General features: G+C 41.5%; 1 protein-coding gene across 1 annotated transcript in view; it reads right to left on the bottom strand.

Moving 5' to 3' along the window:
- Positions 1-9,511, bottom strand: part of GALNT3 (polypeptide N-acetylgalactosaminyltransferase 3) — a 45,539-nt gene extending 36,028 nt beyond the window's left edge. Inside the window, exon 1 of the mRNA XM_016199029.2 lies at positions 9,364-9,511. The gene's annotated coding sequence lies outside the window, so the exon portion shown is untranslated. The remainder of the gene's footprint in view (positions 1-9,363) is intronic.
- Positions 9,512-13,678: the final 4,167 nt, after the last annotated feature.

Genomic DNA, 13,678 nt, shown 5'->3' with positions numbered 1-13,678 from the left:
CTGCCCCTTCTCTGTTAGCTGCTACATCCCCAGATGTAAAAAGAACAAAATTAATTCTCCACAAAAATTGTGCGTAAAAGCAATGTCTGTCTTTAAGATTAGGCTATATATGTGTGTAATTTGAAGCACATAGTATCACTCCACTTATCCAGTTTACCATCTAGAAGTCCTGCATTACACACTCCTCATGGCTAAAGTATGAAAAGACCCTTTTAATATATGTTTCAGTTGGAAATAAAACAGTGTCAGCCTAAACTTTCATTCTTCTTTCAAAAGCTGACTTCAATAGGGTAATTTTCCTCAATAGGACCATACCTAGACAATGACCACACAGTGAGGTCTATGAGGAATATGCTGGACGCCAAGCTCCACATAAAAAAGGGAGGAGCATCTAATTGCTTGAGATTTGTACTTAATTCTTTAGGCAAAGGGGAGACGCCTTGACGGCGTTTAAGCAGGGTGTTGACCTAATAAGAACTGAAATTTAGAAAGATTATTCCTGAAGCCGTGCTGAATATGGCTTTGGGGTGGAGGAGCAGAATGAGAAAGGAGGTTAGAGGCAGTCAGGAGACTATTAAGAATAATCCAGGCAAGACATGATGGGAGGGGTGTGGAGGCTTGGGAAGAGATTTAGGATGTAGAGTTAGCTGAACTCAGCAAATGAATCAACGGGAGGCTGGGAAGGTGGTTCCACTGCGAAGTGTGTTAAGGATGGGTTCTTGACTTGTTGAAAAGACCAGCTAATGGAGTGCTCTCTGTTCGGGATTATTTGCAGAAGTAAACCCAGAGTTAAAATAATGGGTAAGAGGCCATGAACACTAACGGAGGTTCGTGATGATGACAGAGGGCAAGAGGTATAAGAAGGAGACAGAGGTATCACTAGAAGCAAGTGTCATCCAGTTCAAAAAGATGGGCCATGTCTGAAAAGACAAAGGTCACGGTCAAAAAGCTCAAATGAAACAATAATTTGCATTGGAAAGCCTCTCAGCACTACCGATTGTCCTCCAGAAGGGCCCACTCTGCCATCAGGTGTTTACTATCAGATGGGTTTATTGTTGTTTTTAACCCTTTCACCCTTCCACCATTTGACTAGGAATCATCAATGTGCAAAGCCTCAATTCCCCATCAATGTATCAGGTGTGAGAATAACTTCTAGAGATTTTTCCCACAGATATGCTTTACGCAAGTGAAATGACATCCTGTAAGCTTGCACATTAAAGCACTGTTTTAATATCAAAAGGTTGAAACAACCTACAACTCTACCAATAGGGAACTTGATAAATTATGATAGTTTACAAAATTGCGTTTACTCTTTATATGGTGGAATATTATGCTAAGTTAAAAAAAAAAAAAAGCAGCTTTATATGCTGATAAGTTATCTCCACCATAAGTTAAATGAAAAATAAGCAAGATTTATTTAATTTTTAAAAGAGGAAAAATATATACCTATTTTTTTATTTTTAAAAAGACAGCACTGGTTGCCTCCAGAGAGAAAATCTGGGTATCAGAAGGCAGCATGAAAATATTATCATATACGTCTCCTTATAAAAAACTTGGAACCAGGTGAACAGATTAACTACTAAAAAAGACAATAATAAATTAAAAAATCAGAAAAGAAAACGTGAAGGTAGAATAAAGATTTTCTGACAGGCAGTATCTCAAATTTCTTAATTTCGTTCAGCATTTCTCAGGAAGCTACTGGGGAATGTGTTCCATCCAAATGAGGAAGTAAATAAACAACAAAAGCCATAGTATATAAGGAACAGAGATTCCAACAGAAATACTAGCAAAGAAAAATCCCAAGTACCAGCTATGGAATAGGCCTAGAAAGCAATAGTCCAGTTGGAACAAGAGGACAGATGGCTCCAGGAAGGGACCAATATACCTGATAGGTTCAATTATGTGGAAAAATCATACTGAGATGTCGGAGTACAGAAATAAAAATTGATGTATGGAAAAACAAAGCAAATTTTATTAAATTAGTTAATTATTGATTCCGGTATAAAGGAAAAAATCTACAAGTAAGGAACCACACTTCTAACACACTTGCTTAGCTCAGTAGTGAGAAATATTTACATCAATAAATAAACACTAAAATGCAAGCAAAAGAATGTGAGAATTGCATTGGCAGGGGGTATGTGTGTGAAAAAGCTAAATATTTATCTACCCAAATGGGAAATTAGTAGGTAATGTCAAATGTTAGTACATTAAGAAGCAGTAGTATAAGATATTATTTTAAAAGGGAAGCATTGGTAGAAACATCTCAAAATGGTGAAAGTGGTTGCCTCTAGTCAGCAAGACTAGGGGAGATGAGGATTGACTGGATTCTTGTTGCTGTGGGTATTATAAGCCTTTTTTATCTGACAGTCTAAGGGAAAAGAGGTCAGTGCCCTGACTAGTTGAGTATTGCACGTTTTAAAAATTCTTGAAGCACACCAGTTGAAAATCGCTGTCCTAACCCATAGCTGAAGGGGGCAAAACAGACCAGTGAAAAACTGCAGTTACAGTAAGTGCTGAAAGATGAGTTTTAGCTACATAGGGCAAAAGAGGAGGGAGGAGAGTTCCAGGCACGGGGAATGACACTTGCAAAGACCTAGAGGAAAGAGGACCATGGCAATAAAGAAAGGTTAGCAGAGCCTGAGCAGAGAATAGTGATGAGAGAGGTGTGTGGTGGGCAGGAGCTAAATCATGCCGGGCCTTTAGGCCATGCTAAGCAGTTTGCCTTCTCCCAGGCAATACAGGGCTTTTGGCAGAGGGTAACAAGACCAAAGGTTGTGAAAAGATCATGATAGGTGCAGTGTGGGAACCAACTAGAAAACATCCAGAAAGAATTCAGACAGCCGCATAGGAAGGCCATTGTAAATGTCCAGGTAAGAGAAGACGGTAGTGATAGGAATGGAGAAAAGTAGACGTATTTGAGAAATATTTATTTAATAGATAAAACTGACAGAACTTGGAGATGGGAGACTCCTAGCAATCTTAAGCCTTTCTTTTTTGGTTCTAGCCTAATTACATTATATTCTTTAAGTAATACCTGCCCACCCCCCACAAACTCATTACCATTAGAAAGGTACTCAACTGTAGAATACTGATAAACAAAAGCTGCAAGGCATTTCAATCATTAAGTTATTTTTCTTTTCTAAATGGGAAAACCCAGATCTTGGAACAGAACCAAAAGGCACAAAATTAACATGGAATTCAAAGGAATGAGATGGAAATAACAGCAATCTAAATTAAATAGCCTAATTAAGTACGGTGAAACAAGTTTCCTACTCCCCAATTTCTGTGGTCACTGCCACTTAAAGAGCAAATACACTGCCTGTCTAATGCCCTTCCCTTCTTGGGCCACTTTTACGCCAACGTTTTACTCCACAGTAGGCTGCGAGGAAAGAACGAATTTACATGCTTTTCAAATAAACTAAAAGGGGGTTTTGTGTGGCTGTATGTGTGTGCAAAAGCAGACTATATGACATCACATATATAAAGCACGTTATAGAAATATCCATAAGACATGTCACCCAGCCCAGGTGTATATGGAGGTGTGTGTAGGGTGCAGTTTCCTAAATAAGGCAAGACCTCAGCTGAGCCTTAAGAACTGGTAAGTTACAGAGGTAAAGATAATAGGGAAGGCATTCTCAAGCAGTGGGAAGAAACAAAACAAAAGCACACAGGAAAAAAAGACTGAAATCTGTTGCTGGAATATAAAACTTGGTTCGTGGAGTAAACAAAGGCCAGATCCTGTGGGACCATGTTAAGGGCTGTGGGTTCTATCCTGGAACCTACAGAAAGTTTTTAAAGGATTTTGAGCAGAGGAGAGAGACGTTCAGGTTTCCATTTTTAAAGAGATCATCATCTTAGGGGTTCTGCTGAGGATGGATCTGAGCATCTGTTGAGATATCAGGTAGCAGGTGGTTCTGGTACCCAGTCAAGAGTTAATGAGGCTCTGAACTAGGGCAGTAGAAATGGGAGAGGAATTTGGGGGGCAGGGCATTAGGTGGAAAATGTTAAGCAGATTCAGTGATCTGATAGTGGTGCAAGCTAAGAAAGAAAAAAAAGAATAAAAAAATGACCTCTGGATTTCTGGCATGACACCTAGACAGTAGTACAGGTTGATAACCCATTCTCCAAAATCCCTGGAGCCAAATGTGTTTCAAAATTAAGAATATTTCGGATGTTAGAAGGGTGATATGGTTTGCATACCCAGTGCAACAATGTACCCCCAGCCGGGCCTCGGACACTACCATGTACTCAAACAAGTACTATTTCTGCATCGAGACACATCCCACAAAGCAGGAAGGACCATAAATAGCTTCATGACAGTTCACTCAGGTTTTGCAGCAAATGAGTTCAAGTTCTGCTGACAAATGAGTTACCAAAATAAAATTTTTTTGAGTTTCAGAGATGTTCTGATTTTGGAATTGTGAAATGATAAATGTACTAATACTTAGAATACATGAAGCAAAACATGTTGTCTCTATGTGGTTTTAAAAATTTGTTTGCTTTGTTTTATGGGATGAAGGTTCTGGTTTCCACATGTGTAATCTCAGGTCATTATAAAATCTTAAAGATGTCCAGCAGGTAATGGGATACATGAGTAAACTGGTTCTAACAGTTCGAAACTGAAACAATTACAGGGAAAAGGTGTACTCAGGGAAATACTCTCTAGTTAGTGCCAAAAATATATGAGTCCAACTACAGAATTACTTAGGGAGGGTTCACCTCATTGTCAATAGTCACCGATGACCTAGAATTCAGAGTCCTGCTTGTCTTTGCTTTGCCATGAGTTAATGCACGTTGGTCTCTTGCCACAGCTGGCATTGATTTGAATTCAATGTTGCTACTGGCAGTACATTAACTGGGTTAAAATTATTCAAATTATATAAAACTAATTATTCTGATATGAACTAGATGTGTAATTAGATAAGTAATTGAAAATATTTCCTTCTCAATCACATTTTATTTATTTTTATTTTCACCTGAGGATATTTTTCCATTGCTTTTCAGTGAATGGAAGGAGAGAGAGAGAGAGAGAGACAGACATCAAAGTGGGAGAGACAGAAACAGACATCAATTGGTCGCCTCCCACTGGGGGATCGATCCTGCAACTGAGGTGTGTGCCCTGGGCTGGAATCAAATCTGGGCTTACACTCTAACCACTAAGCCAAACTGGCTAGGGCTCAATCACATTTTATAGCCATATAAGACCTGTCATACTAAATGCATTTTTACACTATGGACGAGAAAACTAAATGTGTCTGAAGATGATTTGGGCACTGATCATTTCCAAAATATTAAATACACTAGTACTTTCTTTAGAAGAAATATTCCTACCAGGAATGTGAAGGCAGGTTAAAATTAAAAGCTTCTATTCAAGCTTCCAAGCCTGTATTCCTACAGGTAATTGAGGGAGCTAATCTAAATTCTCACTCTCGTCTTTTTTTGGGAGAAGGAGTATGGTCCCTACAATTTATCTCATATCTGTTTCATAGTAAAAAAATATATATTAAAAGACTACCAAACAAATGATAAAATGTCCTATGTTTACTGTAATAATCTTTCTCAGGCTCCACCCAGCACTATAACTCATCCACAAAATTTAGAATTTAGGATTGAACTGAACACAATTATTTGTGTCTCTCAAATTTTCACTTGGTAATTGCTACCATGAAAAATCCCATCAGAGTTGCCCTGGACAGGTAGCTCAGTTGGTTAGGGAATTGTCCTGATATGCCAAAGTTATGGGCTCAATCCCTGGTCAGGGCACATATAAGAATCAACCAATGAATGCATGAATAAATGTAACAACAAGTCATTGTTTTTCTCTCTCTCTTATCTCTCTCTCAAATCAATAAATATTTCTTTAAATCTCACTAGAGTAATCCATTTAAAATACAATAATGTACAATGAGGTTTTATACAGTTCTTAATGTTTGAAAGATTTAGTCTAGTACCAGATTTTAGAGTCTTAAACCTTCCAATGAATATTTAATAAGGATTATAGTACAATTTTCTATATTAAACAGTACAGTTTAATTTTTTTTTCTTGCAAGTGTGTGGGGAAGAGGAAGGGAGAGGAGGAAAGGGGGGGGGGGAGACAGAAACAGAGGCAGAGTCAGTAAGCTGGTAGAAAAATCAGCCTTAAAAAAAATGTAAATTCAACAGGATACCATCTTTTTCATTATAGGTTCCAGCCCATTTGTGGTCATCAAATCAATACAGTGTGTTGAGACTAATATTTTAAAAATAAAATAAGAGAACATCATGTTATAAGGTTAAGTATTGTTTTGTGAATCTAGTTTCATTTATATATATACACACTAGAGTACATTGCATTGAGGCACAGAATGCATTTCTAACTGAGGATCACAGTCCAAAAAAAGTTTAAAAACCACTGGTGTTGAGGAAGTAGCCTTGCCAACCAAAAATCTAGCGTGTTGCAAATGGAGGAAAGACCCTGGGTAGCTGCCTCATAAAATATATTTTAAGCCAATACAATAAAAGATCAGAGGCCTGAATTTTGTTGTCTATGTTGACTCAAAAAATTAACTGTGGCTCTGAAATACCAAGAAAGGATTTAAAATCTCAGTCCACATGGTGCCTTCCACACACATGTGACTCACAGTAAGAGGAATAGAATGATGGCCCCAGTCTCCCTGGAGTCAACTATCACCTGGACAAGCTGAAATTAAGGTAAATCAGAGCTGGACAAAGAACAATGGACTATTCTGTCATTACAAAGGCCTTACAAAGTATATGAGAGACAAAAGGATAAACATCTTACGATAAGTGAGAATATGGATAGTAAAAGTGAAGAGAACATGAGCCTTGAGTCAAGCCACTGGAATAATAACGTCATGCCTACCACTCACTTGCTGGGCAAACTGAAATTAAACGATATCTCTAGGCTTCAGTTTTTCACAAACTGGATGGGCTGACTGGATCTCCAAATGAGAAGGGGATCCTGAGGATATTCCTGACTTGTTTGATGGCTTTATTATCTCAATCTGAGGAAGCATTATTTTTCCAACTTTACAGATAGTTTAACTGAGGCACACTGTTACTGTAGCTAATGCAAACATGTTACATTTCTCCCTGGTGTTAAAAGTAAAGATACTCTAAAAACATCTGGCCCAGTAACCAATGAGGATTAAATTAATACGCTAAATTCAGGGAGCAACACTTACCTGTAGTTTTTAAACAGTATTTCTCTGTATGAAGAAAAGATTACGAGGGCAGGCAAGGCTCTTTGGAGAAAACCAGAAGGCACTGGTTGAAAATATCCAGTTAGGTCCTCTCATGCTGTGGTTGACTTTTTAGCCTTTAATTGCACTGCTTTTTTTTTTTTAAACACTATATGTTGCCTAAGGGACTTTATGTTAAATGTGTAATCTAAAATATATATATACCTAATTAGCAAAGACAAAACAAAAACAAACCTAGGTAGTGGAACTGCCATTTATTATTAGAAATGTCAATGTCAAAATGCTGGTTAAAGCAATATAAAAAGAAAGATTCTTGGTACTAAACTGTATGGAATGTTTAAACTAATACATATGTATGCTAAACTTCAGATATTAAAAGTTAAATTTAAAGAAATCTAATTGTAGGTTATGACTTAAACCTCATGTATTTCAGCCACAAACTGGAAGAAAAATTTATTCAGTAAAAGCAGCAACAGATTTTCCCACAACCAGAATTCTCAAATTAAAGCACAGCAACTTTCTGGTTTTTTGAACAATAGAATTTGAGTTTAATGTTTCCATTATGCAGTATAACTTCTATAGCAAGTTTTGTTAGCTTAACCTGGTCTAGAAATCCGAAAAACTGGTCACTGGATGGAGGTTCTAGAAACAGAACTAGTTATTTGAGGAGCTTGAAGTGAAGTGTTTTGATGAGTTTTAAGAGAAGGAAGTGCTTTGATGAGCTTGAGAGAGAAGGAAATAAAAGTCCAATGTAAGCACCAGTTTCACCCTCAATTCCGAGGCTTCAGAAAAGCCTAATTAAGCCAGGAAAGGAATTCGGGCCCGGCACACCCAGGTTCAGACGTGGCAGGATCCCGAAACGAAGTTTCTTCGACCCTTTGAGTCATACGCCACAGGCAGCCCAGGGTGCGACACGCGGGTCGCCAAGTCAACAGGTCTCTAAGGGGATGCTGTGCGGTCGGCGACCGGCCGCCGGGCTTCCTCCTGCCACAGAAAACGACTCTTCTTGATCAGACCGGAAAGTGGGCGCAGCTCTGGCTTGGGGAGCGCACCCGGAAAAGTGTAGAGACGAAACGAGAGAGACAGAGACAGAGACAGAGACAGAGACAGAGACAGAGACAGAGACAGGGAGAAGGAGGGAGGGAGGGGGGGATGTCCGCGCCCCGACCGCAGGAGCGCTCTCCAAACCACTCGGAAACCATTTAAATGCTCGGGCGGCCGCGGTTTCCAGCCCAGGACTGTCTGGGGTCCGGCTGGGCAGCTGCCTGGCAAAGCCGTGCCCTCCTGCGCCCCGGGCTTGGCCCCCTCGGCCCGGGGCGGGGGGACACGGGCGACCTGTTAGCCCGAGTGGAAGCGGCGCCTGGCGCCCGGCCCAGCCCCTCCGACCCCCAGCCTGCGCCCCTCCCAGGCACGGGCTCGGGGCCACCAGGCTCGGCCCAGGTCCGGCTCTCCTGGAGCCTCCCCGCAGAGGCTGGCGGGGGCGACCGCGGGTGACAGGGCTGCCCCCGGGGAGCCACCTCCCCCCGGGCCTCGGGCGCCCCTTCAGGCGAGAGGGCAACTGAACCCCGCTCTCGAGACCATCTCCAACTGGCCGCCGGGACCGCCCTCCCCTCCCGGTCTCCGAACCCCCGCACCCGTCCGCTGCCCCATCCCGGCTCCACCTGGGGCTCCTGAGCCCCGCTTACCTGCGGGGGGCGGGCAGGGCGGCGGGGAGCAGCGGCCGGCGGGCGCGGGGCGCGGGGCGCGGGGCGCGGGCCGGGCGCCAGGTGCAGGTGGCGGCGGCGGCGCCGGGGGCCGTCTCTCCAGCCGCCTCGGCGCGGCTCCTCCTCCGCCGCCGCCTCCCGCCTTCCCGCCGGGCCTCCTGCGTTGCCAGGAGAGGCCGAAACGAGGCTCCGCGTCCTCCGGAGTCTCCCAGGTGAGCTCCAGCCGGCGACGTCGGCAGGGCGAGGCCCCCGTCCCGCGCCTGCGCGCCAGCCCCCCGCCCCGCCCAGGCCCTACCTGAGCGCTCCAGGTGAGGACGCGGGCGGGGGCGGGGCGGGGCGGGGGCGCCGTCCGGGCGGCGCGCGCCCGCCGCGCGGCTCCTTCCCCCGCGGCGGCCGCGGCGGGTTCTCCGCGCCGGGCGTGCGGCGGCCGGTCTACATCGCGGGAGCCCGGCACTGACCTGGTGGACGCGGTCACCTCGCGCGGCCGGGGTCCTCGGAGACACAGGAGGTCTAGATTCGCCCTCCGCACTTCTTTCCTTGCTCTTTGGTTCGCCGACAGGAAGGGGTTCGCTGGCCAGAGGCTGGGGGGCCCAGGGCCCCTGAGGACCCCCTCATGACAGCAGCCGGCGCCGGCTGGCGCGGTTCCCTCGAGCAGTTGAGCAGCTTCTGTCCCCGGCGCGCTTCGCGAGCCGCGGGCGCTTCCTTCCCGGGCCGCCTGGATTTCACCACTTGACTCACTTCAGCGCGGCTCGTGGTTTCCGCTCCTGCGAGCGCGCGCTCCGCTCGGGCGCATCCTGTCCAAAGGAGGAGCCTTCCTCGGCCCGAGAAGAGCCTCTGGTATTTGGCAGAGCCTCGCTCGTTTGGGGCGCACCGCCCCTCCCTGCATCGCTGTCGGGAGGCAGACCGACCCCCAGATGAGAGGGAGAGCGGAGGGGAGCCCGCCGTGCCCGTCTGGGGAGGGACCGTGGTTTCCTGGAGGGGGCTTGTCTCTGCCCTGGGTTTGCTGAAAAGCTCGACATCGCTTAGGAAGGTGACAATGCAGGCTCTAGGGAGATGGTGGGTTCTGCTGTTGTTCTTAAGACCAAAACATTTGTGAACGGTATTTTTTTTCTTCCTTCTATGATTTTTACAACTTTCTGTTTCAGCCTTCCTTCTGCTATTACGACATTGACATACCCGTAACCAGGCTTAAAATGACCTTGACGCCTTCCTATGAACTCGTTCATTTATTTGGCTGTATCTTCAATATACGTAGGAACATAAATAGGAAGATATCTGTAAATGTGTTAGTGACAAGGGTAGATAGAAGGTGGCAGGTTTTCCTATAAAGTTTAGCTGTGGCCTTCCTCCTGCATTTTGACACATACTCTTGTGGTTCTTATTTATTGGTATGTTTGTGTTATGCATGACCTAGGAATAAGGTTTTGAAATACTGGTTAGTACAGTATCAACAGGTATAGCTTTAGAACTTGCTTAGTCTGACATTGATTTTAGCACCCACAGTGCTATTTTATACCACACCTATGAATTAGTTGTTTGTTTGTTTGTTTTGTATATCATGGTTACCTTGTAAGCATCAAGGAAACTTTCTGTTGTGACATTTTAATAGCAGTATCTACAAGCAATTTTTAAGCCGTCCCTTCCCCCTCCACCATAAAAGTATAAAAGTTCCTCCCCCCCCCACCATAAAAGTTCAGTTCAGGAACTACTTATGTATGTGATCATACTAACTTGATAATATTTCATAATACTTGTCTTTAGGTCCACAGATGGACACACTAACTACTCAAGTCCCCCACCCACCTTTTTTTCGAGGTTCTCCAGCTTACTTTGCTATTTGCCTCAAAATGGAGTTTAGAGTGTTAGTCTTTGGAAAATTTGAGAGAAATCCTAAATGTGTAACCAAAACTTATGTATCTCTTGTCTTGGACCATCCATCCCTGAATGAGTCAGGAACCAAGGATTATCAGAGTTTTGATGTCCCACTAGGAAAAGGTAAAGAGTTTTTGCAAACAGAAGATGGATACAGAATAACAATCTGGAATCCGGGGATGGAGATGCATTGACAGCAAGACTAGTAAAGTAAAATAACAATAGAAAAGAGAAGCTAGGACAGAGCTATAGAGAGAGCAAGAAAATACAAAATGCTGCATGAAGAGTGAAAAAGAACAGAAATAAAATATAAAAACCAGAAGTTACTAAAAATTGACTGTCGGTTTTACAGTGGAGACAGATAATTTAAACAAGGAAGCAGTATTTCTGGGTCTGGCATACCTACCAGCATTACACGTACTACTTCATTTCATTCTGAAAGCAGTCTTAAAATTAATGAAAGTTTTTTACTTGACAATAAAATGAAAATACTGCAGGCCCAGGGGGAAAAAAATTACTGTGCTGAAATGTGTGATGCCCTAAACCTAATCAAAGGAAGAGTTTTTGAAAGTATCATACTATTCAAATTATAAAATAAAGAATTTGTTTTATAAAGGTGGCATTAGGATTTAATCATAAAACCCAGGAGCCTTAGTGCAGACACACTTCTCAGTAATAGGCTTATTTTAATAGTACACGTTTGGCATATAATAGCAGTTAAAATAGAAAATGAAGCAGATTTTACAAAGGAAAGAAGAGAGACAAATATCTCTTCCTCTCCCCCAACACACGTAAACACACATACACAGACCAAAACTAGACAAATGCTCATTTATGTATGGATTTGAAATAATACTGTTTAATAATTTCAGTTAACATTTAAACTACTGCAGATGGATGCAGAATAGCAATTCTGTATCCATCTGCATTAGTTGCAGTATCTGGCACTTAGTAGGTGCTCAATAAATATTTGTTAACAAAATTAATTGATCCATTAAATTCCATGAAAAAGTTAACATGCATAATATCTTGAGCAGAGTATAAGTCCAGGGAATGGTTTAACCAAACATTATGGAAAAATAATCTGGGGCAAGTGAGGACAATGGACTAGGAATCTGAGGGACAAGCTTTTGTGTTTCATAAGGCTCTATGCAAAGCAATTTATACTCCTACAAGTTACTTTACTTTGGGGCTTAAATTTTCTTTTCCACAAAACAAAATAGCGGTACAAGGTGATCTATTTCCTGTTCATTTACACCCTGATTCATGTAAACTCCATAGTAAGAGAACATTCAGACAAAACAAAACAGAGCAAAAAACCTCGCCTTGATATATAGCAATAATACTTAATAGAAAACAAAGATGAAGACATGTATATTATTTAGTTGAGATAGAAATTTCAATTCATAAACAATAATTATACATGTAGCAAGTAAAATTGTTCAGGTTCACTAAGTCCAATTTTAAACGTTTTTAGCATGTGAATTGTCTAATTGTTGGTTACACAGGGTTTAGCAACTTTAGTTTGAAATATATTGCCTTATTTAACCTTTAAAAACAATTTTACTTCATGTAGGAACTGCAGTCTCCAGTCAGGATCTCAAAGTCAAGTGAAGAGATTTGGCTCAAAGACTAAACAGACTGAAATAATTTCTACTAAAAAAGTTGAACGGCTATTGATTCAAAATCAGAATAGTGCTGGTATCATAGTGAAGAGCTACAAATATGTGGGTGGTTTTTTTTTTATTACAATTCAGCATAGTCGTACATTTAGTTTAAAATATTACAAAAGTGAAAACATGAATAGATTATTTTTAGTATGAACTGTCTTGGCCACTGTTTTGTATGAGGACTGCTTAGGTTTTTTGTGTGTTTTTTTTCTCTCTCTAAAAAATATCAGAACAACCATCTGGAACTTTCAAAGAAGTACTGATTTCTATGAGGGCACTTATTGACTTAAATTGCATCAGAACTATGTCTTGTTAATCTTGTATCCTAAATGCTTGGCACGTAGTAGGTGCTTAATAAATATTTGATGAAATGGATTGAATAGAGTGCAGAGATTCAAGCTTTTAAGCATTAGCGTAAGAGCAAGAAGAAATACCATGCTGAGTCAGGCAAATATGCAATCTAGCTAGCTCTAAATTCTGACAGTGGCTCCAAAGTATACTTTGTGGGAAAATGGTGACTGTCCTGCATGATGTTGACCTCAGAGAAGTACTCCAGGTATCCTTGACTCAATCTTCTCTAAATTGATCTCTCTTTGTCTGTAAAATAATGTTTTAAATTGTAAAGCATCTCATGTTCATCATAGGAAAATCAGGAAATACGGATAAGCTAACAGAAACCAGTTTTGAATATCCAAAATTTCTTATATGAAGATGAATCAGGGCTAACTACCAGACCCTTTCCTATTGTATACCTTTCCAGATACTTTTCTATTGAAAAAGCTGGGGGAGTAGAATGAGTGAAATAAAGGGAGACAGAGACATGTTTTAAAATAAAAACTACATCATATTTGGGTCTTGTTTTATAGCCAGAATTTTCTATTTAATGTATCTTCCCATACCAATAAATCTATTTGTAACAGCATTCTTTTTAACTACTGCATTGTTTTTTTTGTATGAAAAATCAGTCACTTATTATTGGACAAGAAGATTGTTTACAAATTGTGCTATTGCAAACAGTGCTCTAATGATCATAGTCTTCATCTACTGATCACTCTTTCATCTGCTGAAACATAATGATTTTCTTCTGACTTTCATAAACCACTTTGTATTAGTCATCCAAGATCCTAAACGATGGTGGTATCATTAGAGGCATCATATCATAAAGACACATCACAGAAAATATATTAGCAATTTAGCATTTTCTCTTCATAAGAATATTAATTCTAGTTTC

This window comes from Miniopterus natalensis, chromosome 8, assembly GCF_054644295.1.
Source record: "Miniopterus natalensis isolate mMinNat1 chromosome 8, mMinNat1.hap1, whole genome shotgun sequence".
NCBI classification, from domain to species: Eukaryota; Metazoa; Chordata; class Mammalia; order Chiroptera; family Miniopteridae; genus Miniopterus; species Miniopterus natalensis.
The sequence above is the reverse complement of the archived record's forward strand: the minus strand, read 5'-3'. Positions and strand labels throughout refer to the sequence as shown.